The sequence below is a fragment of the Calonectris borealis genome, chromosome W (genome assembly GCF_964195595.1).
Source record: "Calonectris borealis chromosome W, bCalBor7.hap1.2, whole genome shotgun sequence".
Taxonomy (NCBI): Eukaryota; Metazoa; Chordata; class Aves; order Procellariiformes; family Procellariidae; genus Calonectris; species Calonectris borealis.
The window spans coordinates 5,367,445-5,394,611 of NC_134351.1; positions in this window are offsets into that span (position 1 = coordinate 5,367,445).

Consider the following 27,167-nt stretch of genomic DNA (forward strand, 5'->3'; position numbering starts at 1 on the left):
CTAGTTTTGCTAAAATACATACTTCTCTCACCTTGACAGGCATGCAAGGGGCTGTAATTGCCTGTGTCTCAAGGACAATTTTAACAGCAAGACCATTCTCCTCAGGGGACTGCTCTCACTTTTTCATTTAAAAAAGGAGAAAAGAAACCCAAGCCTAAACATATGATGGTTTTATTATGTGAAACCCAATAGGAAATGAAGTAAGAATATCAGACTGCTTTCAGTTGGGTAGTTTCCTAGCAAGGGATTTTGTTTTAAGTTGGAAGAGGGGCAGCTGTGTTGGAGGTTAGCTTCCCTTCACCTAAACATCAGGACCTCTTCAGCACTTTAATTGTACGGAGGTCGTTGGGTGAGCTGGGCGGTGCACAAGGTAGAGCAGGCTTGATGGGAACTGTCTCCTGAGCTTTGATTCAGGTTCTGCTGGTTTGGAGAGGAAGATTCAGCTGTGGAAGTGGAGGGAAAGGACTCCTCTGAACGATTGCAGCAGCTCCTGGTTGTATCTACTGGTGTGCACACGGGGGTGAGTGTCTGTGTGTGCACACTTGCTGTGTAAGCAAGCCAGCCAAATTCCATCTTCATGGACAGTTCAATGGAAAGTTAGCTCGAAAATGCAGTATATCATATTTCATGAATTTAATAGGGTTTTCATGATTTTACAAAGTGCTTCAACCAGACACTCACGGCTGGAGGCTGCACAGCAGGAGACCTAAAACACTGCATCTGTGTTTTTCAACTCTTGCCAGAATCCATTGAATTTGATCCGGAATGACTATGCATCTTTGGAATGTACATTCACTTTTCTCTTGCCTTATCCAAATAAAAAAGGGAGGGGGGGAAAAAAGAGTCCTATGAGAATTCCATATGGAAACACTAAACTAGCATTATAAAGGATTTCCTATAAACAAAATTACGGTCACAAATTTTGGACTCAGACCACATTTGAAACAAAGGGCCCTTTGTCTCCCTCTTTTTAATATATTATTTTATCTATGTTAACACACACATTTTTATTTTTTTATAGATATATATAAACAGTCGCGCACGTATACACTCATGCAAAAATGAATGTATATATTAGTTTGAGGTCCATTTGCAATCTCTTTTTTTTTTTTTAGATTGCAGAACTCCTAACAAGAGCAAACTTTAATCGTTCTGTGCACTAAATCCCTTGAAAATAAATATCCAGGGCAACTTCAAAAGCCCTTAATTAGAAGCACATGTGTGGTGTTACAAATTTCTGGCTGAGGCGGCTGAGTTGTAATTTAATGTTATGATCTGCCATAAATATTATCCATAATGAGCAGACTTCGTGTTACACTTCTGTACGTCAGATAACTGCAATATTTTTTGTCTGCTTTTGTTCAATCACTGAACCTTAAGTGAAGTTTAAAATTAGAAAGAAAGAAAGGAAGAAAGAAACAACCAGTTTTCCCACCAGGGAGCTGAACATTTTTGTCCTCCTAGCTGTAAAGAGGGCTATTGATTTTATTGTGTTTTCTTTGTTATAGTTCAAAAATGTGGTAAACAGATAATAACTTAGAGATGATGGGGGAAGGGGAATAATAAGGATTGGAGGTTAGTGAGATGACTAGTTGTTTTGAACATCTTTCTGATAGCAGATTCTGGAATATGTCCTGTGTTCTTCCCCTCAAAAAACCCCTCACAGCTCATTTCTACGTGGAAATCTAAACCATTTCTGCCCCTGTGTTGTACCTGACCCAAGGGGCAGTTGTCTCTCATACTGTAGAAAGTTGAGGGTAGAGGATAACATTTTGTATGTTAATTTTAGGCACTGTTTGTGAATTGGTTTTGCAACCTTGACATAGACGGTGTATGAACAGATATACATGTGTGCGTGGAAGGAGCGGGTAACGAACCAGCCGGTAAATTTACAGTGCAAATATACAGCTGTAAGGATTATGCACTGGTTTCCTCAATGTGTGTGAAACGATACAGAAATAGTGTGGGGCCATGGAACAAGTCCACAGACTCATGACTCATGTATAAAGAGGCAGCGCGGTTTTGGACTTCAACCAACCGCGCTGGCTGCATGGTTTTTTTCCTTGCAGAGTGCCCTGGGACCCCACCCCGTACCTGTTTAAAATGAAAAGCCTTATCTGGTATCTGAGCGTTGCCTTGGCAGGCTTTCCACGCAGACGCAGCCACATCTTCCAGCCTGAGCGCAATGTGCAGGAATGCTGCTCTCTCCTGGGCTCTCGCTCCTAGACAGAAGACGTTGCGTGTCCTCAGCCTACGCTCCCTCCAGCAGTCTGAGCATCTCCTGCGTCTTCTCCCACTCAAACAAGCCCTTCGGTTGGAACCGCTTTTATGCTAGATCCAAAAAAATTACTGCAAGGATGAGCAAAAGTCTCTGTCAAAGAGCTCAGGGTGGGGATGTGTCTCCTTTATCGACTGCAGCGGCTCGACACAAAATGTGGCTCCTGCAGCTACATGCCGACGGAGTGATTCAAAGCAGGGAAGCGGTGAGCGAAGACATAACGGTTTCAAGCTGCAGGCATTACAGGGCCAGATATAAAGCAAATAGATGGCTGGAAACAGCACGCTCTGTGGGCATGATAGTAAGGGGTCAGATGGCAGTGTGACATTGGTCCCTGGCTGTTCAGCTTTTGCCAGACCTTCTGGCTGCTGCCACTGCTGCTGGGGAGAGACTGGGGTGTCTGGGATGGTCTCTCCTCCCAGGAGATGTCAAGCCCTCAGAGGAAGAGCAATCAATTCTCGTGGCAGCAGGAGGAGCTGCAAATCCAGTTCTCCAGGGTTTCCCCCCAAGATTTCTGTCTCAGCTCTGCCCCTCATTGCTGGGATGCCCATATGCAATTTTTGTCTATGCTACTGCAAAGCCTTGAGCTGCATCACATCCTATCAGATCACATATCTCGTATCAGATACAGCAAACTGCAAGCCAGGTTCATTCCCTGTGCTAACTCCCCTCAGCCCAGCTGAGTCACGTGCAGATGAATTTGGCCACTTCCTTTCCCTCTTTACGTACTGCAGAGCAGAAGCAAGGCTGTAAACCTTCCAGGTGACAGGCTATCTCCAGAAAGGTTTGCCAAGTTACTTTATAAACTTCAGCTACATAGGAGAGAAGATAAAAGCTATAACGTTGCCCATCAGTTCCCATGATGGATATGTTGCTCAATCTCTGACTGTGTTGGATATCTCCAACCAAACCTTTCATTAAAGTAATAGAAATAAAATACCTCTTCTTTCCCCCTCTGCTTCCATCTCTAGTTTCTGGAACCAGAAGTGCCAAGATATGGAGAGGCTGTTGTCAGGCTATTTCTACCGGAGGTGATGGAGATGCTCATTTCTCTGTGACTGCCAACATCAATTTGTAGGCTGGGAGGGTTCAGATAATGCCTGGAGACCTGCAGAGCTGCGAGTGCATCTCTGAATGCAATCAGCACTCAGAGACATCTCCAGTAACACTTACAGAGGCACATCCAGTAGTTTGGGCCATTTACCAAACCAATGTTAAACCAAATACATTGCTGGAGAAAAATTTCCAAGTCCTTATTTCATAATGATATTTAGCACTTCACAAGGTCCTTCCAGCCAGGGATCAAAAAGTTATTTAAAACTATGAATCATTTCAGTGTTTCAGAGCACCTCTCTGAAGTCTCCACTGCCACCCCACCTCCAGCTGACCACTGAGCCATAAGTGACTTCCCCAGCATGGACTGGTGCGACGTAACACTGCTGGAAGATGAACCGCTCTCCCTTGTGTCCTTATTTGCTATCAATTATTTGGGTGAGTGCAGCTCCAGGTAAGATGGGGATTATCTGACATGTCACCTTAAGCGAGAGCTTAGAAAAACTACATCTGAAAGATGGTAGGACAGACATAAAGTGATAAAGTGCTTTTTCAGCCGAGGTCAAACGCTAGTTGTGAGTTCAAGCAAAATAAGAGCTCAGACTTCATGTGGCCTGGCCCAGTGCTGTTTGCCCTGCATGAGGCTCCTCTTCTGTCCATCTCATGTCCTGGACCAGGTCTTCCAGAGCTAGAAATCCTGACCTCCAAGAAGGGTAATCCATGGAGATACCAGATGTACAAGGTCTGTGGGACCTACCAGTTATGCTGTGGTGAACATACTCTTCCCAGGGGAAGCGCAGTGAAATGTGGTTGCACTTTGCATGAGGCTGAGGTGAAGAGGACCTTGTGGCAGGTTGTTAGATACCTGCCAGCAGCTCCTCCACTACCTAGCTCTGCCTTTCCCCAGGTACACCCTCCACTTAGAGCTTTGCAAGGGTGACAAAAAAGAGCTTCACAATTTGACATTTTACTGTTTTGTGATTAGTGTCCCTTGGTCCACAAATGCCTTTCACAATGAAGAGAGGGAAAAATATAACCCCAAACAGGAGGGGAGAGAAACAAGTTGAGTCCATTGACCTCCTAGCTCTGCTAGCTTGCTCTTTGCCATCCTTCTTTCATGGCTCACTGTGTCAGGTTTTCTTTGAACACTTAATTCACTTAGCCTGCTCTGGTGAATGAGGAGTATTGTGCACCAACCACACAAATAACTGGCTACTTGCTCTTTCATCTTCATTTCTTCACTTCTCTACAGTTTATCCTGATTGCCTCCACTGTCTTAGTAGGCTTTGTGTTGGACTTGAAACCAGACAATCTGGTAATGATGGTAATGATGGTCGTTCTTCCTTTGGGTTGGCTTTTCTTAGCTAAAGCACAGGTTTCTGCCACAATTTGAAGAAGAATTTCCATTTAAACGTGGCAGAGTACAGCTTTGTCTGTTCAGTTGTCCTGAACCTGCAGAGATTAGTCATGTCCCTCAACCTGCTGAACTGCAGCCTTGTCAGGGGAATGGGTCACCTGTGTGCATGTACAAGGCTGAGTAATGTGCTCAAGACAGGTGGAAGAGACTTGCTGCCCCAAAGCACTCATTTTTTAAGACGTCAATAGGTGGAGCTGAAGGAACAACGCAGAGCACACAAGTGAAAGTATGTATGGGTTTGTCTGCTTTTTTTGGAGTATCAGGAAGGGATTGTGCTTGTGAAATGACAGAAGTGTAGCTATATAGTGAAGGGAGGGCATGAAGGACACACGGCTGCTGCGGAGAAAGATGGAGGAGAGTTAGAAAAGGAATGGAAGATATAGAAATTTTCATATAGGACAAAATATCTTTTCTCTTCCTATAGGCCTCTCCACAGTATATTCTGCATTTGATTCAACTTCTACGTATGCAGCATTAAAAAAGATACTATTTTTCTTGGTAAATCATCTACAGAATGAATTTTAGCATACAATTTTGTATATCTAGCTTAGACTAGACAATCATTCAAGTGCTTTGTGCATGAGAGGTGTCCACCTTGAGATGATCTAGATCTCACTTAAGGTAGGTCGGGTACATTTAAACCGTCCCTCTGGCTAAATAAATCGCTTTGTGAAAGAAGCCTTAGTATTCCATGTAAATAAGGATTCTCATGTCATGGTTTGCTTAGTCTGCTAATCAAAACATGTAGCTCTGAGCACTTCCCATTTAGCACAGCTTATGAAAATCAAGCACCATTATTGCTGTCTGATACATTATCACCAGCAGCCATATAATGGGCAAAATGTTCCTGGCTTGGAACGAGTGCAATTTATGATTCTAAATTATTATGTATAAAGAAGGAAAAGTGCAGCTGGATATTCATTAGACGCATTCAATTTAATGTATTGAAAACAGTAAAGAATACGTTTTAATTAATAAGCCAAGTGCACATGGAATGGAATCTGTAAAGGGAGCCCACAGAGCTCGGCAGTGCTCTCGTACTTACTGGGAAGAGAAACGGCAAAGCTGTTCCCCTCTCTAGAAGGAGTGAGTCTGCATTCACCTGCAGACCAGAATTCACCTGCTTTGGTTGTCTCTGCTTTATTGCCAGAGTTAGCGGATTTTGCCCTTCAGACCCACCAGTGATACAAAAGACATCGGATGTTTTTATGCGCCTCAGTTGGACTTCCAATTTGCAAATCAGTTTCAGGAGGAAAATAGCTAGCATATTCAAAAAATCAGGACCTTTGGTCAAATTGTTTTAAGAAAAGGCAATTAAGAATCGTTTAAAAGACATTAAAAATGTTGTAAGCATTGCTTCTGTGCTGCAGTGTTGGAAGGAACGAATAGGAAAAAGCAGGACATCTTCAACAGCTGTGAAGTTCAAGTCCCAAGATGACCTTCAAAATTAAAACTGCATCATTGACATTTCCCCTAAGAGTTTGAAAACATACTGAAGATATCTACCAAAGGATCTATTTCTTGTGAGGCGTTCTTAAAAAGACCCGAAATAGAAATGCAGTAGCATGAACAATGATTAAGGTTACTATTGGGACTGGAACTTTCATTCTAGCTCAAAATGCTTGTTGAAGAAATTTTTGGCACCTGGCATTAACCAAGTTTGCTAGAAGCCAGAAAGTGAATCACCTTGGAAAATCTGAGCAAAATTTCCATGGCTGCCATCATGCAAGGGCAAATGAAATGTATTTCCAAATTATAAGAAATCTTTAACATGATTTTTAGCTCATAGCAACTAGCTCAAAATCAGCCAGTACTTACAGTTTGTAATTTAAATTGAATCTTCTTGACTTTTCTGATATTTTGTTATTTGAAAGAAAGGGAGGGGTCTGGGTTACAGTATTATACTATTTATATTCACATTAGCACTCAGAGTCCCTGATCAAAACCACACTTCATTAGGCATGGCTTATCCCCAAAAAATCCACAAGCCAGGTGTGACCATTATTACCCACAAACTGGGATCTCTGGGGCCATGTGCACCCCCGCAGGGGTGGACTGTACAAGGTGAAGCCCTTTTTCTTGGAAGGCTCTTTTAGCCTATGCAGAGGGCCGGTGGTGAAGGGAATAGCCTTGATGGCCATGGCCTGTTTAACGTTTTAGAGATTAAAGCATATTAACAAAGGGTCCCAGGCAGAAGATATACTACCACGGGCAATTTAATTTGTGAGTGTGCATAACCCTCGTTACTCCAAGTAGCAATTGCAGTGAGGATGTGGTGACAGCCAAGCCACCACCGGTGCCCTGGGTGGCTTTTCACTTAGCGTGCAGCCCTTATACCACCCCATCTTCACGTATATCCTGCAATGAACGAAACAGGTTGTCATTTGGAGAAGCGATTGCTCCTTACAACATCCTGAAAGCGACCCTTGGGGATGTCTGAACTAGAGGATGGACTGAGCAGCTTACTATAGCCTAGATGTGTGCACGGAGAGGATCTCCCACCTGGTGCGCTGCCAGGGTGTCCTCCAACACATCTGCATGGTTGGTTGTGCTTCCCCTGCGCAACTAAGCAACTACTTTGAAAGGCAGCTGGCGAGAAACTGCCTTCTCTGCGAAGCAGGTGAGTTTCCAGCCTGAATGACAGTGTCTGGGTTTGGAGAGAGGTAACCAGCATACTCAGATGAGAGGCTTTCATGGACAGAAAGGAGCGCACACACACACTCAGGGAGCCTGAACTTGCTAGGGGAACATGCAGTGATCTTCTCCTGCAATTGCAGAGTAGAGCCTGTGTACTTCAGCCTGCAGTGTGGTGGGAAATGGAGATGGCTCCTGGTCACATCTTCCTAAAACAAGGAGATACAGGAACCTGAAATCCTGGAGGCCCATAGAGCAAGAGTGATCAATAAGTATAAGGTGATGTATGTATATGGCAACATACCAACATCTCCTCTAGGTGTAAGAGCTGTGACTAGCCCCAAGGGCCCATGCTGTAAATGACCCAGTCACTGGAACCATTGTGGGCACTGATGGTGAGTCCATCCCCAGGTGGTGAACAGAAAGTAGGTCCTTTCTGCTGGGCTTGTAAAAGATTTTTCAGGGTCAACGCAAAGCCAGAGACCTTGATGGCTCTCCTCGTGCTCCTACAAGACACCCAGACCGCACTCAGAGGAGCTCTGAATTGAAGCTGATCCACACGCTCACCACTTGTATTTCAATGTAATGAAACAGAGAAATGCTTGTGTAAGGAGTTTGCGTGCATGGTCCAGAAGAGCCACCAGCCTAAAAAGTCTCTAAAAGGCTTGTTTTGCTGTCGACAGTGTCATCAGTTGATGACTACTGGAAACTACAGTGTTAATGGAAGAGGTGGCATCTTTGCTAAGACCTTCAACAAAAAACGTTAGTGGGAACAAGTTGTTCCATGAGCAGCAGAATTAATGAAACCATGTTTCTTGTGGATGTGTGTCTCGGGCTTGAACTTGCTCGTCAACAAGAGTGCCAACTTAAGCTTTTCCCATAGTTGTGATATGAATAATGTCTCTCCCCACACGGATTCTCCAGTGTCTGATAAAGGGTAACTGGAGCCTGTCTTATTCTGGCTGGTGCAACTAATCAAGTCCCTGTCTTCCCCAGGCTATAAATTTTCATGAAACCTGTATAATTCTAACAAATTTTGTTGAAACAGGTTCAAAAGTTTTCAGGGGGACACAAAGAGATGAGCTGATACACACATAACTTGGATCGTGTAAGTCCTTATTTTCTTTGGAAACCAGGATAGAAATATTCTCCGCAGGCAGATTTTAATGTAGAAAATGGCTATTTATGGGAATCTTTGCACTCTTTTCTACCTTATAAAGAGATGCAACTTGGCTTCTCTCCTCTGTATGATTTATAACCTATAGGGGAAAGAGTATTTAAGGGTAACCTGCCAAGGATTTTCAACAATTGTCCCTCTTCCTCTTACAAGATTTCTAAATTCTTGTTGTGCTTTCTTTTGATGAACAAAAGCTCACCAGAAGGTTTTTTACATTTTGACTTCTAGTATTTTGCTGCTTGTTCTTGCTGAGACTTTTACTGAAGAATCTTTGAGCCGTTTCACAAAGACCGTGCGATCAATTCAAATGCCAGTATTTAAATTTTAACACAAGTTTTATGAAGACTAAATTTTAAGCACTGATGTTAAATAAATGGTTAACAAAAGTTCCCTTTGCAGTTACTCTGCTTTTTCTTATCTCACTCTTCCTCATTTTAGCAGACAGTCTCTCATCGGACAGTCCTTCAGCCTAGACACAACATATATTGCCAAAGTGAAAATAAAAAATAAGGTCTTAAAAAAAAAGTTTTCTTTACACTAAAGAAAGAAAGAAAGAAAGAAAGAAACACCAGTGATGCAAGCTCTTTTTCACACTCACAGGTTCTCTTTCTCACCTGGAGGAATGGTGGAGGGCTTTGAATATATCAGCCCAAGACAAAGTCTAGTCAAAGCCTGGTGAGATTTGTTTTTCTCTTTTTTTCTTGTCTACACTAATTCAAAACTCAAAAGTGATGGGTTACACTACTGTTGTGATCTTAAACAGGTCATTCTTCCTAGGAAGAGGACCTCAAATCTCTATATGTCCAAGGTGCATTGCAAAGCCCAACTCTGCTTCTCATTATTTCTGCTCTTTTGATTTTCAGAGAGAGTTTAAGCAGTTCTTGTTGTGGCCAGTACCAATGACAAGGGAAATATTTATAGTGTTGAAATCAAAGGAGCCAGCACAAGACAGTGCTAACAGTATTCCATCACTTTAATCTTATTTTTAAGGGGGGGATGTAACTGCAACCTTAAAGGTCACTCATCACGATAGGAACATTTACCTCTTGGAAAGCCTTTGCGTTACGACTGTACTTCAGGGAAACAAACCTTGGGTTTTTTTGCATAATTCACAATTCTTCAATATCCAGCTTGAATATAGCTGATTCAAACAGCACACTGGTTTTCTGATGCAGACAGCGGTGCACAGTGCTATTTCTCAGCTTTTTTAACCACTGTTTCTCATGGTGTCTGTGCACATGGAGAACTCTCAATCAACAGAAAAATGGCCAACCTCGCGCTGACTGGTAGGACACTATCATTCATCAACACTCGCTTCTCCCCTACGTTGTTCCTTAAACTTCTGAGCTTTTTTTGTTTATTTGATTTTCTCTCTACTCTGTAGTATGTTTTGCACTTGCTAGGTTATCTCTCAAAAAGCTACAGCATTGCACCAACCTCTCATTGACTTCTTATTTTCACACATCCTGTGTTCTTTGGTACATGATTGATTTTATGCAGCACTTCAGCAGGACAGCTCACGGCAGCAGGGAGACCTGTAGCTGTCCAGAGCTCTGGTGCCTCACTGTATGTCCTCAATGGTCTTCAGGCTATGAGTGTAAAATTACAGGATCACCTCCATTGATCCCTAAGCTCCTCCAAAGACAAAGCTGGGTGAGAGTTTGTCCCAGGCCACCGTTATCAGGAAAGGGACAAAGGCAGGGCAGGAGAGCTGGGGATCAGTTGGGGGTGGAGGACTCTGGGAAGTGTGGGAGATGCAAGCAGGAACAGCAGCTTGGACTTGCCACCTTCTACTGAACTTTCCCAAGTTGCAAATGTTGCAGGGTTATATCTATTTTTTTGTCCCTGTCTTTAATGCTCCTCCAGCCCCCTTGGAGCAATAACCTGCCCCGGGCGACTGCCTCCTTTGCCTGTGCTGAGAGCTGGCCCGGGCTGCACTACCTGGCCCTGGGCTGTTTCCAGTCCCCTCTGCTCTAGCTGCTGAAACCCTGGCAACACCTCGCGGTGGAGTGATGGGAGCCTGACAGAGGGGATGTGAATAGCTCGCTGTTGATTGACAGCCCCTCCATAGCGTAGTCTGTCAGATTCATTATCTGTACTTCAGAAATCCCTGGAGATCCCATCACCATTTCACAGGGTGCCGTAGAAACATATAACGGAGATCCAGCCCCCTTTCCCCAAGAGATGGCAATCTATTTCTAAGATAAGAAGCAGTAGGTGGAATCAGCTTGTGGACAGCAGCGAGGAAAGAAAAAGAATTTTAAGATCTGGGAAATACACAGATGCCACAAAATCTGGCTGTTTCCCTTTTGCTAATGGCATCAGAGTTTCCTCGGTGTCCTCTGAAAGCGGTGGTCTCCGGAAGTGGACGATCAGCCTGAGTCTTGTCCCCTAACTGGGTGGGTGTACTCCAGCCACAAGGTAACAGAGAGCATCATGTTGGATGAAGACAAAGAAATTTGGGTTCCAGTGCTTGAGCCTGCAGATGTTCATTCTGTTGATATAACAATGACTAAGATTTTTTATTATTATTATTATTATTTCCCAAGCAGCTGTCAAAGCGAATTTGGGGAAAGGGACTTTTAAGTAGTGTTTACGTGAGGAATGATTACTCATGGAAAATTCCTTCTCTGAACTTTTCCAATTTCATTAACAAAGGAATGTTTATAAAGCAAAGCCCTGCTCGACACACTGACATTTCTGAGTTTGGAATTGCTCTTGCAGCAGTTGAAATTGAGTTCATGCATCAGTTTGAGAGCACGTATTACATCCGGGTGGAACAAGGACCTGCTTGTGCAATCGGGAGAGAAAATATTCCTCATGTGGCAATGGGGCAAGTACTGAGAATATGAATGAAGGCATCTGGGATGGCTTGGTGACAGCAGTTTCTTGCTCAGAATGTTGGCTAAAATCATTATTAGTTGGGCAGGAATAAATAATTAATTTTATGTTGGACAAATGTTTGCAATCTCTAAAAGAGAGCTGAATGTCATATTACTTGTTATTACTAGTAACTATTCAATGTCCTCCTTGAGGCAGAGGTTTGTTATGCAGAGACAAGATTCCTGACAGACTTTCCAGCCTAAAATTGGATCCTCACTAAAGCTAGGCTTTTTTTTTTGGTTTGTTTTACCACTTTTTCTGTTGTTTGCCAATGTTGTTTCAGCCAATGCTGAAAAACCCTGCTGTCCCTTCGTCCTACTGAGTTATCCAAAGTCCACCTTGTTCCAAAACCCAGCTAGCCATAAGGACAACCCTATGTCATTCATGGTCTCATGCTGTCTATTTTTATGGGGTAGGTTGAAGGTTTTCTATTATAAGGCACCACATGCTACTCTTGGAATTGATCAGCGATTTGAACTTTCATATCATCTTTCACTGAAGGATGATGAGAATATTTTTCAAAAATAAGTTCTCCTATCCCCATTTTTTGCCATCAGAAAATGCAGGGTTGGAGAGTTATCCGAGGCCATTGATGGAGTCAAACCCAGAAACTCTTCCTGGTGCTGCCGAGGAGGACAGCATCTCTGCAGCACTGCCCACCTCTGCGCTGCATTGCACAGCACCGGTGCAAGGCTCTGCAGGACCTTGGAGGTTGCATGGCAAAACCGAGGTATTTCTCTATATTCTTCATTTCTCAATCCAGGATTACCAGGCATTTCTAGTCTCTGCTAGTGACCAGCTGCTAAAACTCATCTCTTCCACAGCATATTCAAACCTAACAAGAACTGGAGAAGTATGGGCAATTTTGATTGAGATTTGGTGTAGAACACAAAGTACCTGTAATTTCTAGAATAAGGGACTAACAACTAGGGAAACTTGTGACAGTTGTGAGAATAAGAACATGCAGGAATGCTTTTTGTGCATAGTGCTTGTAGAAAAAGGCAGGCATGGATCTGTTAGCAAGAAAATCAGATAAATAGGGCTGCAGGGAAAGAAAAATTTCTCAATGTCACCTTCCTAAGAGAAACTTCTCAGAAGACCCCAAATATAGCTTCCCTGATGCTAATCCTATGCAGACAGGAAGCTTGTGTTATGTCACCGAGGTACTCAGCAGTTATGAGGTGTATATTTTAGAAGATCACATGAGGAATTAAGCATGAAGGTGCCATTTAATGATACATTTATGCACTTGCTTTTTTCTTAAAGCAGACTCTCTGCTGAGCATTTACTCCTTTGAGTTAATGACAATAATTACATGAAAATCCATTCGGGCTTCTCAAGATGCTGAATTTGCAAACTGGCAATACAAATACTTTAATACTCATTTAAATGCACTGTAATTGCACTTGATTCTAAGTAGTGGTGTTTTAAAAACTGTGCCATTTGTGAATACTAGATTTCCCCTTTCCCTCCCTCTTCACTCTAACATCAATCCTTAGCAATGCACAGTGTGTCTGGTTGATGTCAGTCTTGATAAATGATTCTGCTGAAAGAGCTGACCATAAAGAATAACATTTTCCATTAAAAATTAATATATTCCCATGCCACAGGTCCTTGTGTAGGAGCAATACAATGGTCTGTATTGTCTGTCTGTCAGCAGCTCCATACCTGTTTTGCGGTTTACCTAGGTCCTACAAAGTCCTAAGAAAATTACAGTTTTGATACCTGCCATTGATTAGTAATATTTATACAGTCGTTCATTTGCATGTTGGCAAGTGACACCTGCAATGTGGCTACCTGTCAGGCAGGCTCACAACATGAAAGAAAGGAAACGACCTTTCCTTATTGAAGGAAAGGACTCAATTTTTGCTGCCTTTCCTTCAGCACTCAGTTTTCCAAAGAGATTTCAAATGGTACTCTGGTGGTTTTGTGTAGGATGGGCATGGCTTTCTGCAGTCCTGTGGAAACCCAGAGCAAAAGAAAGTGAGTCATTAAGCCCAAATGCCCACTACTGCAGGTCCCAAGTCACATCACTGCTCAGAAGCTCACTGAGTATCATGTCAAAAGTAGCTTGAGTTTTTCCCCTCTCCGCCCTTTTGCCATGATGGACATCTACGACCTAATTTCCTCTGGGCTTAGGAATGCTTTCCTCAGTTCCAGACTAAATACAGTCTTGGAGACTTTAAACTCCTCCTTTATTCTGGCAGTATTTTTCTTTACCTTATATTACTTTTCTGTGTACCTGGTTCTTATGAATGTGGACAACTGTTTGATTCTGTATTTTCAAGCAACAATTTTTTGCTTATGTACACATTGTATGTGTATATGCATTGTGCCAGACTTCAGGTTGGAACTGTTTAAAAAATACATTTTCTTGCTCCTTTGCATTTTGATTGATTCAGAAAAGTTTAGCTGAATGATTTCTCACCTGTGGAAGCGGCTTTGTCCAAGTGCTAACACTTTGCAAAAGTTGCTTAATATTAGTGAGATTTTGTTTCAGAAGGGAATCAAAGGAAGATCCAAAAAAGTCTATACTAATTTATTTGATGCTTCTCTCTTTTGATTTTTCACAGTTTTGCTTTGGATGATAATACTGTGAAAGACAAGAGAATGTGAAGCAGAACATTTGCTAGGAAGCGATTTTTTCATTATTTTCTGGGAGGTTCTTCCCAAACAGAAGGAAGACAGCCACCGAGAAATGATAACTTTTCCAACTTGCTTCCTCCAGAACGAGAAAAGTGAGAGCTACTTATGAGGTCAGGTAAAATATTGTAAGAGATCTTTGCAATGAATATCTTCTAAGGGTAAAGTTGATTGTCAGCCAGCCTAAAAATCCTGGAATTTTCATTCTGTTTTATGTAGAGATATGTGAATGAAGTATCTCTTTTTCTCTTTCTCTTTCTCTTTCTCTTTCTCTTTCTCTTTCTTTCTCTGTCTCTGTCTCTGTCTCTTTCAGTTTCTTTCTCTTTCCCTTTCCCTTCCCTTTTTCTTCCTGTGTAGGAGTTGTTGCTTCCAGGGAGCACTGACCTATTCACTTTAATACTGTCCTGGATTTCTGAACTAGCTGTTCTACTTATTTTATATAGGGGCAAAACATAGTTTGGAGAGAGCCTTATGCACATGCAGCTACAGATTTGTCAAATATTTTGTTGGTAGAAAGTGTGCTTTCTGAATGATGAAAACATTTCACAAAGAAATTTCTTATTGTGTGAGGCAATTGAAACCAATCCAGTTTCAAAATTCTATTTAAATCTAGAGAAATTTGTTTCACGATGAAAGTAAGCAAAAACTCATATTATATAGAAAATTTTGCCCAACAATCTACCAACCCTTGCACATATCTCAATATTTTTATTGAGGTTCATCTGCTCTAACTCAGGCATCTAGAAGGGAGATCTGAAAAGGTCACCTTACTCACTGAAGAGCCATTCCAGAGCATAATATCTCCTGAAATAGCCATCTTAGATAGGGCAGGTATCATTCTGGTATGCTACAAGACATATGCTTAATCCTTGATTTGCATAGCCTTGTGTACTTGCTGTAAATACATCAAATACAACCTATGGGTACATCATCTGTTAATAGATACCTGGTGTATTTTTGCACAGAAACTCTTTCATGCGTCGAAGTTTATGCACGTGCACCACACACCTGGAGAAATGCCTGAATATTCGTACACTGCACATTTCCCATTTTTACTTCTTACAAGGGAGGTTTCTGAAAGACTGGTTATTTTAGCAAAATGAAATGCACTGATATGACATGCTGATACTGGCTTTTCAATGAGAACTCTTTAGGTAAACTCACATGCTTGAATGATTAAACCCAAGGATAAAAATATCTTTTACAATGTGTAATTTTTTCCTTTCTTGCAATAACTTTAACACAGGAAGGAGAAGAGGGAGGAAGAGAGAGAAATAAGCTTATATTCTTAACTTTCCTAACCCATATTGCATTCCAGAACCATAAGATGTGGTAAAGACAGGTAAGCAGATTAATTTAGCAGACTTCTGAAGCAAAAGAGGGAGGCAAGAACATTTTATCATTTCTGACATATGGAACATGTAGTACTGACTGCAATATGGAATAGATGATCAAAGTCATGTTTTCAATAGATTCTAGGAACATTTTTAGCCTTAAAGTCATTAGTAAACTTCAATTTAGGAGCTGAACCCTAAAACCTTAATTTGGACAAAGCGCTCCTACTTGGGAGCAATAGTAACTCACTCACAGGTCAAAATTTAATATAATTCTTGAACCAGGCAGCTCAGTGTCTTGGAGAAAACAACTAAAAAATACTTAGAAAAATACCTTCAAGGGATGAGGATGAAATTGAGAGTTAAGGACAGAAAAAATAAGAACTAGGGCTTTCAAAGAAAATTGAAGCTTTGGAGAACCTTCAACTATTTTGATTTATATTTAAACATTTTAGAGATTGGAGCTTTGATTAGCTGAGACCCTCTCCAGTTCCCCTTCAGCTCTGATTTATGGGCAGGCTGAATCTCAGTAAAATGAAAGCTAAATGAGGTGTTCTTTAAAATTACCTTTGAACACTTAAAGAAGGCAAGGAAGAGGGCAACTTGGCTGATGTTGACATGAAGGGGAATGGGATATGAGGGTGAGTGTTTTTATGAGACGAAGTCTTTTGAATACTGGAGGGGTAAGGAGCAGAAAAAACAGGATGTCAGGGGGTTTCTAATTGCTACATGCGATAGCACTAATATATACATCACTTTTGACTGGGAGATGCATTAAGCTGGACTTGTTAGCACAAACAAGGCTCTTTGTACATATGTAAGAAGGTTTTTGGTGGGGTTTTTTTTGTTTGGTTTGGTTTTTGTTTGTTTTGGAAGAAAATTTTTCTCAATTTACTTAAGAAATGGCTTTCTTCTTTTACAGTTTACAGGTTTACAGTTGATTGCTTTAGCCCACCAAAGGGTATTTTGATAGGAATCTTATAACACCCAGGAAGCAGCTAGACACTTCCAGGTGAAACTGTGGAGGGGTGATTTATGATGAATGACCCTAGTGGCCCATCTTAGACTAGCATCCTTTAATATTAAGGTGGATAAAAAAAGGCTGTACATCAGACATGTTCACTTCACTTGACCATGGTCTTCCTAGTCCTCCCCTGTTTTTGCTCTTAGATTGCTATTCTTTTTATTAGAGATGATTCACGCTGACTAACTTGGGCATTAGCAGAAGCCAGGCAGCACTGGATAAAAATGTCCCTAAACAGGCTAAGATTTAAGGCAATATCCAATTCTACAAATGGTCTCAGCCCTGCGCTCCTCACAGCTGCTGGCATAGGAATTGTCTCTGCTCAAGGATGTGTCCTGCTCTTGCGATGAGGTAGAGGTACACATGGGGTCGGTGTCCCACGCCACCAGGCTACTGCCGTTGGCTCATTCTTGGAAGAAAAGTCTCAGGTGCAAAGGAAATTGCACGTGACAGTTGTTTGAAAACATGTCTCTTAAATGAAGTAAGGAATCTGACATAAGAAGATGATCCCCGAGAGAGTGGTAGCTGCCAAAATCATGAGTTAGGTCATGATGTTTGTAGAAGATTTTAATATTTTGCAGCTGGAATGTGCATATAACGGCTTATTCCCACCTCACATTCTTGCTGAGTTTGAAGACATGGATACAAATGATTACTGACTGGCTCAAAAACTTCCTTGCACATATTGTGGATTTGTTTCTTGACAGCCTTTATCATGGCAAGAGGAACTGCTGAGGGATTATGAGTGCAGAAGATTGAGACTGACTGTGGGGGATTGTTTAAGTTTTCCTAGTTAGTTAAACAGCCGAAGGGCATCTTGGATTGGATTCAACTTCATACCTTGGACACGGATCTCAGTTATCCTCTGTTCTTGGCATTGGTCTTTGCTTGCCTGACAGCTCAGTGATGGGAATCCAGGATCTTTGACTATATAAATCTGTTCCTACATAGGTGTCACCTCATTCTGCAGTTGTGTGCTCAGCATTCAAACCTTTTCCTTGGTCATTTCTCACTGACAACAGTTTCTTCCCAGTGGGGAGCAGATGAGCCATGGCAAACCTTTATCACTTCTCTGAGATGATGTTATATCAGCTTCCACATCAGTCCTGAAGCCAACTGCAGTCTTGTGCCGTCAATGGCTTGGATCTTTTTCTGTTTGCCAGAATATTGTCCCAGCAGTCTCACCCTTATCAACACGCCTAGCTCACATGCATGCCACTGTCCCTTGGGACATGCACATGGGTGAGCAGCGATATCTCTTGAATTCCTTGTAGGGTTTTTATTCCAGATACATGCAACAATTTTGCTGCTAGTGATGGGGCTGTTCTCAGCCAATTTGAGAGAATCCCTGTGGGCTAAGGAGCATAGTTACTATTTTTGTAACTACTGGCATCAAGTACTAATGTAAGTGGTGTTGCCTCTGGAATTAGCCAGATCCCACAGTTTTTCATCTTTCTTCTTGAGACATTTGGCTTCTCTTGTCTCCCTAATCACTTTCTCATGTGTCAAATCAGGGTTGAGTCTTTCTGACACATAGCAGTCTTTCATGCACAAACCATAATATCACGCATTGTTTCATCATGCAACCAGCTGGAGAAATGGCAGCTTTGCAGGGGGACTGCACTGGGACTGGAACCTCAGTGCTCCTCCTCTGTACTATTCCTGGGAGGCAGTGAAGGTCCTAAGAAGGACACCAGAACATCTTGTCTGCCCGAATAAGACCAGTAGCTGAACTGAAGAAAGAGTTGGGGTAGAGGAAAAGGATCTGCGCAGGCATGCAATATCCAGACGCAGTAGAGGAGACTGCTAACCCCATTGGCTCTGGATTGCAGGTGCTGTTGGTATTTGGAAATACCTCACTAGCGGGGTTGCCCTGCAGCTGGTCCCAAAGGTGCTCCAGCCAACCCCAGGGAGCGTAATGCACATGGTGATGGGGCTGCTCGCAAACGGCAACACACCCACACATATGATGATCTCTCTTGTGAAGAACAGATGTTCCCTGTCTACCAACAGCTATCACGCACCTAGATTAAATAGATATCTCACTTCTCTAAAAAATTGGATTGTTTATTTCTTTGCGAAGACAGAATAGGCAATAAAAGGACTGCAAAGACAGGATAGACGCTACCAGTTTATGGCTGGAGTGTATGAACTCGGGGTACTTTATGGTTTAAGTCATCATGCTGTAAGCACTCCTGCAAGATAAATGGGAGAGAAGTAATCTCTAGAAATAGTTCTGAAGGAGTTCAGAGGATTTAAAAAAGAAAGTTGTGCACTTCTTTCTCCCTTAGGTCCACAACTAACCCTATCTAGCTGCAGTCATTCTCACTTAGCTAAGTCCCATTCAACAAAGAATTTAACTCTGTTTAAATTCACCCCTATTCAGCAAAGCACAGAAGCATGTGCTCCATATTAAATATATTCTGAAATCCTTCTCCTAGGAGCCTCTTTGCCAACCTGAAGCTCTGCATCTAAATTCTAGCCAAAATTGAATTGATGACAGGGCGTTTTGGCCCATGCATGTCGCTCAAAGTGATATCAGAGTTTAAATGTGTACAACAACAACTGCAATTTAAACATAGGATTTAAATAGCCTAAACTTTGAGGCAGGTGCAAAATCACCATCCTCCTTGAACTGCTTTTGCTGGAACTTTATTAGGATACCTGACTAATTTTATGCAGGAATAAACATAGTGATTTTTAAGGATCTCTATTGTATTCACATTCATTTAACATAATGGAGGTTGTTAAGCTGAAAAAAAGAGATACCTCGTATCGAGTCCCAGATGCAATATCAGAGATACGTGTTGTCTGAAGCTAGAATATCTGAACGTGTGGAACTAGACTGTCATTGCAGCTTCTCTACATGTCACTGTCTGTGTAGCAAGGGACAACATCAGTACATGAAATATAGGTATGCAGGCACAAAATCTGAATGCTTACAGTTTTTCAAAGGTGGAAAAGTTTAATTGGTGTAAAATTCTGTGAGAAACCCAAGTCTAAAATAACTGAAACTTGATTCCCACTATTTCTGGAAATATCCTGGAAAACACAATTCTTTTTGAAAATTCCATGACTGCTGAAGTCCAAAGAATTCCTGCCACTGCTTTCAGTGTGAGCAGAAAATGCTTAGTAATTGTGAAAGATCGCACCCCAAATTCAAGTTGTCCAAATGAAGTCAGGATGGCTCAGGTCTTTCCTTTCCCTGACAATCCCTGTCCCAAAAGAAATGACCTCCCGTGGTGTGCTGCATGAGAACAGAATGAGGCAAAGGCCAAGAAGAAGGTAAAATGCTATTTTCAGAATTCAGATTAAGTGCACACTTAACATTAGATGTTTATACATCAGACTTTTCCTGTAATGGCTGCCATCGTCATAAGACTACACCTATCGAGTGAGAATTGCAAATTTAAGATTTCCCAACAAGTAGTTCTTAGACAGCAAATACATGCACAGCTGTTAGTTCTCATCTGATATATACCATTGATATGCTGTCTGGGCATTACTGTTCAGCCCAGAGTTCAAGGAATGAGCAATGCAACATACTCATCAACTCTACTTTATGCAGCATGTACATCTGCCTTAAAAATCCCAGTTTGAGTACTGGGATTGAGTAGCCACATCTCATTGGCATGATTTAAAATGTATGACAAGAGAAAAGTCTGATGTGATGGTCTGGGTCATGATATCATTATTACTTGTCAATTATAATAATAAAACAGCAGCAACTAAATGCCATTCAATGGCTCTACTAAGAATAGGTTGACTGAAATGTAATGACCATGTATCATCGTTAGAGAGCTGCTGAGTCTCAGAGAATCTCTCTAATGAACAATTGGATATTAACTAACAAACGATGACTTTTGCAACTGAATGTAAAAGATGAACTTATTGATACCGTCGGATTATTAAGAACTTACGTATTGATGTCCAATCATTTTAATAGATTTGCTTTCCTTATTGTAGAATATGACAATAAAAGTGCTGTGAATAGTAATTTCCTAATAATAACCCTAATAATGCTAATAATACCATAATCTTATTTAATCTAATTTAAATAGACAGCAAAAAGACCTACTTAGAACCACTTGTCTTTTGTTAGTGGAAACATTCTCATTATGAAAATTAAATTGCTTTCGAACTCCTTTGGCACACTAAAATCAAAGCCACACTCCATTTACAAATCAGGCAGGAGCCCCAAATCTGCAAAATCTTTAGGGAAGCACTAATGCATTGTGTTTAATAGGGATGGATTTAAACATTTGCTTACAGACTTCGCTGAACTGGGCTTTCTTAAGCTTTTGGGCAAGGTCTCGGTTTTTAAATGAGATTAATTTTGCATCCACATCAGGACACTCTATTATTATGTGAGTTAATTTAGTTTCCTGATGAAGTCTCTGCAAATGACTGTAGAAATTAACAGGGAAGAAAAGAGAATAGGTGAAGGCCACATGGCAAAGACGCAGCTGAAATGAACGGGTAAACCCTGTCTGGCATACTATATTCTCAGCATATAGTAAATTTTCTTGACTCCATGTGCACTTTTAATATCCCATATAAGAAAGAAATCCTCTGAGAGCATGTCACCCAAGTATGGACTTGCCTCAGCAGTATTTAAAATAAACTCCATCATCAAATATTTCTAAGTTGGATCCACCCTGATGTTTCAATTCATTTTCTACGTGTATAAACACTGGGAAACTTGACAGAGCTAATCCTGTATCAGACTAGATACAAGGAAGAAATTTTTTATGATGAGGGTGGTGAAACACTGGCACAGCTTGCCTGGAGAGGTGGTAGATGCCCCATCCCTGGAAACATTCAAGGTCAGGTTGGACGGGGCTCTGAGCAACCTGATCTAGTGGAAGATGTCCCTGCCCATGGCAGGGGGGTTGGACAAGATGACCTTTAATGGTCCCTTCCAACCCAAACTATTCTATTCTATGATTCTGTAAAGGAAGAATTAAAAGTGATTCTTTTAACTGCTAGTCCCATTTTGTCTGTGTGTTATATACACAGCTTTGTATTTCTGTCCTATCTTCTTGTGTGCAAACAAAGGCAGGTTTGCCGTGTTTTGCTTGGTATCACTGCAGAGCTGACGTGGGAATAAGGGAATGTCCCTGGGAATAAGGGCTCGACTCTCTCGTGGCTAACACTTCACGCTGTGGGCGTGCCTCTGGTTGCAAAATTTTTATTGGTGGCAATGAGCGAGACAGAAGCAACAAAGTCTGAATTCTGGACTATTTGTGGGGCTGACAGCTAGGCTAAAAATACTTTTCCTGCTCAGCAACACAGAAGAGTGGATGTCATAGGGGTCAGATAAGCACGGTAGTCAATATGATAATTTTCTCCGAAAAGTCCCTTTTCAGAATTGAACTGTAAGTTCAAAGCAAGCAGGATGGGCTGGATTCACAAGGGTGAGTAAAATACCATGTTTGCTGCAAAATTCACTGGTGCTGACAACGATGTCTTGCAGGAGACATCACAGGTGGACTCACTGGTGAGGATTGTGTGAGGATGAAAATGGGACTGGGTGATTACAGGAGAAGAAGGGAGGAACGATGGTGGGATCCTGAGCTAACTCCACCAGAAAAAAAGTGCTTTTCTTTCCTACCTGAGCTCCTGATGATTCAGCAAAGTGCAGGTTGAAGGGTGCTAAATCCAGACACAGCAGCAATCGGGGGAGCACACGCACTGGCAGTGCCTGGGCTGGGGGTCGTGGACAGGGTGGAATCTGGCTGTGCCCCTCTGTGGTGGGGGGTGATGAAATGCTGAGCAGCCCCAACATAGCCAGCTGGAAACTTTTTACGTGGGAAAAGAAGGAGAAAAACTAGCCTTTTGCTACAAAAAAATCCTTTTCCAACCAAGTAATTTTAGAAATAGGCAGGCGCATTATAAATCCCCACAATGTTACTTCTCTGGAAAACAGCAGAAAATATGCAATTTTCTGTCAGGAAGTCAACAGCTTTTTGTTGCTCACAATCTTTCAACCCCAGTATTTTTCTGCCCACAAGCCTCAGCATCAAATGAGAAACATGCCCATGTGCAGGAGAGGACTGCATTGCAGGTACCAAGTTAGATGACCGTGCTCGAGTAAACCCTGCTCAGCTCTCCTTAGAGCTAGTCCCCAAAGTCACTGTGGGCAACTCCAAACCTGCTCTGACTTGGGCTGCCTGCTCATGGTGTTAGTGCCTACAGGAAAAAGTAGGGTGTGAGGATGCGTTAGGCCACCTCGAATACTGTGTTCAGTTTTGGGCCCCTCACTACAAGAAGGACATGGAGGTGCTGGAGCGTGTCCAGAGAAGGGCAACGAAGCTGGTGAAGGGTCTGGAGCACAAGTCTGATGGGGAGCGGCTGAGGGAACTGGGGGTGTTTAGTCTGGAGAAGAGGAGGCTGAGGGGAGACCTCATTGCACTCTACAACTACCTGAAAGGAGGTTGTAGTGAGGTGGGGGTTGGTCTCTTCTCCCAAGTAACTAGCGATAGGACGAGAGGAAATGGCCTCAAGTTGTGCCAGGAGAGGTTTAGATTGGACATTAGGAAAAATTTCTTTACTGAAAGAGTGGTCAGACCTTGGAACAGGCTGCCCAGGGAAGTGGTTGAGTCACCATCCCTAGAGGTATTTAAAAGATGTGTAGATGAGGCGCTTAGGGTCATGGTTTAGTAGGCATGGTGGTGTTGGGCTGATGGTTGGACTCGATGATCTTAGAGGTCTTTTCCAACCTTAATGATTCTATGATTCTATGATTCTAAGTGTATGGAGCGTGGTGGTGATGGGACCTGTCTCTGAGGAGTCCCCCTCTGAGCATCTCCCTCCCAGGATGATTTCAGCAGACCACGGGATGATCGTACTGCTCGGTTTATCCCTGGGTGGAAGATATTCCCACTTGCCTTTGCTCCTGCAAGGCATTGCGGAGGGGGGTGTGCTCCTTTGGGATGTCCTTGTCACAGAGTGATCCCAGGGAGACAAACAGACCACTGGGGAGAGAGAGTGTTAAAAATAAAATTAAAGGAAGACTGCAAATTACAGTAAAGTTGAAGACAGGACTTTCAGAGAGCACAGTTTGTCAGGAAGACAGCTGCTTTTTATAGCACGCCTGGCATGGCTGATGGCAAAGACATTTGACATTTAGCTCTGACTGAGTGGCAGGTGGGGAGAAGGAAGCCAGAGATACTGTAAGCAAATCACTTTGAAAGCGGAATTAGGACGGGGCTGCATTTGGGGAAAGTTGCGTAGCTTTGGCTGGACTCCTTGGCTACTTCATAGTGTTTGAGGGGTTGGATATAAAGTCCCTTGACATCACTCTCCCATCCCTTCCTGGAGAGAAAAAAATAGTCCCAGAGCTCCAAGAAAATGAGTTTCCTTCTGCAAGGGTCCGCTTTCCTTGGGCTGTCAGAGCTGCCTGTGCGCAATGGCCCTGCGAGGTCTCCTTCCCCAATGAGCCAGAGCAGGATTTGGTTCTCGAGAAGGACAGACGCAGGGACAAGGATGAAAGACCTCCAAGCTGGTGGTAGTCATGGCTGGGATCCACACCTTTCCTCTGCCACTGAATTACCGTCTGGAGGGCAAATTGAGTGACATACGATGTGAATTACAGCTGAGGGGGGCTTTCAGATGCTCTTGGCTTAGGAGAACCCAACGCCAGCACAAGCGTTTGAGCAACTGGAAGTTTGTTGAAATGAAAATGGGCCTCAGGGTCTTATTTTCTCCATTTGCAAAATGTGGGTACCAGCACGAACCCTTCTCCCACTTCTCAAGGTGCCTTTGAACATGCAAAGTTCTGAGTATTACTCTTATTATTAGGAGGGGCTTATTCCCTACATGACAGCCTTTATCTTTTACGCTTGTAATGAGCCCATGGCTTTTGATTGTTACCCCTGAGTTGTTCATACACTGCACTAGATCCCTGCCCAGGACCTGAAACAGGGTTAATACACAATGTTGTTTTTCTTTACGTGTTTGAATACTTTCACTGTATGACTCATGAGAAATGCTGGTCATTGTGCACTGGGGACCACCACAAAAGACTGGGAGTAATTCTCTAATCAACTACTGCTTATCACATGGACCTACTGATATATTTGTTCCAGACTCCCCTGAGTTCCCTAATTTAATTTACTATTTTTATGAGGTTTTCCTTATCTCAAAAAAAAATTTCTTTTTATTTATTGTTCAGGATACATTTGGTAGAAGGAGTTAAGTACCTCAGTAATTTACAGTCATCATTAATTTCATGACTGCCAATTTATTAGTGTTTACACCTTCTGTGCAAGAAGGCAAAGTATTTGATACAATAAATAATTTTCTCCTCAAGCATTTGTCAGGCTGTATTCATTAGTGTGAGTCTTTCTCTATCAGTGCAAGGATAAACTATGGGACTCACTGCCACAGGACAGGAGATGGGAGACGGCGTGAGCACGTGTGAGATTCTTAATTAGGACTAATGGCATGGGGGATGCCCTCAGGCAAATCTTTTAACCTGCATATGGCTAAAGATCCTTGTTTGAAAGATGAAGACAGAGAATGCAAATTGCACTGAACATTGGCTTTGGAAAAGAGACGGATTTGAGGAAAAAAATGGTTTGCTCAGGTATTGTATATTAATTAGGGAAAAATTAAATTGTGCTTTTTATTTTTGTTGTTTTGAAATGAAACGCTTTGAATTGTGGACCAGACCCAAAACGGTTGAGGAACGATTTTGTTTCAAACTCTATTTGACTAAGGTGCTATGACATTTCATGGAAGCTGTGATTTGAATATTCATCATCTCCCGTAGGCAAAACTTCTCCCACCAGGTTTGTGGCATAGATGTTTTTTCTTTTTCTCATCTATCTCAAATTCAAAGTGTTGAAAAATTCCTACTGCAGGCCAGCTGTCTGGAGGCCTATGTGTAATTGTACTCCTGCTTCCAGCAGAGAGAAATCTGTGTAGTGCTAGGAATGATGTGTTGATGTTGAGTTTATACCTTGTCACAGGCTCAGTATGTATTTATTGGAAAATGCATCTACTTTCCCTATGCTTTTCTTTCCATCTGAGAAGTGGGAAAACTAAGTCTGGACAGAAATTTCTTTCTGCATAATTTTCCGGGGTGGGGGTGCAGAGGCAGGATTTCAATTTTATTATGATTTTCCATCTAACATCTCATTTCAAATGAATTCAGTCCCCAAAATATTTTGAATATTGTGCCACAGGGAAAATGGAGTTTGCTGCTAAACCTTCCTTAATACATTATGGTTTCTTTTCTTATTGAAGGAAAGCTGAACATTTGGGAAATCTCAGACAGTGAAGTGTTAGGGGAGATGTAGTCTTGCTGGAGAGTTCAGCTTCCAGGTGAGAATGGGACTGCAGGCAGCAAAATTCACCCCTGAGACCTTCATGACACTTCTTCTTTAGCCAAAAATATTTGGGTTTTTGTGACGGTAGTTTTTCTAGTATAAAAGTAATAAAAAATCTCTGTGGAAAAGAAGCTAGTGTCAATTACAAATTAAACTTCACTAAAACACCAATTTTCTAATGTAAAGCTACTTCCAGAGAAAATGCAAGCATGGCACTATTGACAGTAATACTTTGCTTATAATTTTCTATATTTTTATATTGTGAATGCTACAAGGGAGATGCTTTTCATTTTTGCATCTGTTGGCTGACTCTAGGTCCTGCTGTAATAAAAAATAATAATAATAATAACAACGCTCCCTTGCCTCAGATGTACCTGAGAGCAGACTTTACCCGCAACAGGCAGCCCATGAATGGAGATTTGAGTTCTTCTTCCTCCTGGGTCCTCTGGAGCTAGTGGAGAGGGCGAGGGTGCCCTGTGCATGCAACACGCAGGGAAGCCGGCTGGGTCATGTCATAGCAGAGATTCCCGGGACAATAGATGACTTCAGGAGCATTGCAAGTTAAGCCCTCAAAGCATTCCCTGAGATCCTCCAGCTTCTAGCAGAAATTATTGGCTTGCTGCAGGAATTACCAGGTGAAACCTCACGCTCGCTGTGATGTTAATGTAGGGACAGATGTTCCCAATGGTTCCTTCCCAACTAAAGAATGAAAAATCCACTTAATACGGCTGTGCTTAGCCCAGTGTTTACTCATAATAAAACATCATTAGAGGGGCCTAGCCTTGCATTAGCGTTGGCTTTGTTCTGATGAAATCTGGCTGCACAAAGAGTATCTCAGAGAGCTGCCCTGGCAGAAACACCCGCTGCCCAGCGCTGCCAAAGCGTGCTCTGTTTTACCGGCGAGGTCCTGCCCGTGCCTCCGGAGCACCAGGGTGAGCTGATCCCGCAGGCTCAGGGTGATGAATAAAATCACAACCTGCCAGAGAAATAGCTTATGTTTTTCCTTTTTGCTCCACCGTGCAGAAAAGCTAGCTGGAGGTTGCAGCCAGTGAGGAAATCTGGGGGCAGTCCCTGCTCTGGGCAGCGTGTTGGCCTTAGTGTGCGCTTGTAACGTAGCTAACGTAGCATCCTGCGTGGTGACCCGGCTGGCCTGCTCCTGTGTGGGTAGCAGGATTAGTTCGAGACAACAGAAATTCATTATTCCTGTTCTGGCTTCGCTAACCTTCACTTTTTTGCCACCCCCAAAGCTTTTGTTGCTTTAGTTTTCCTCCCTCAGGGAAAAAAAAAGGAAACCTTTTAGCATGATTGCAAAATCTTTGTCATTATGATCTTTTATATCGGTAGAGGTCTGTTTATTTTTGTGTTAAGTACTTGCATAGTTTAGCTTAG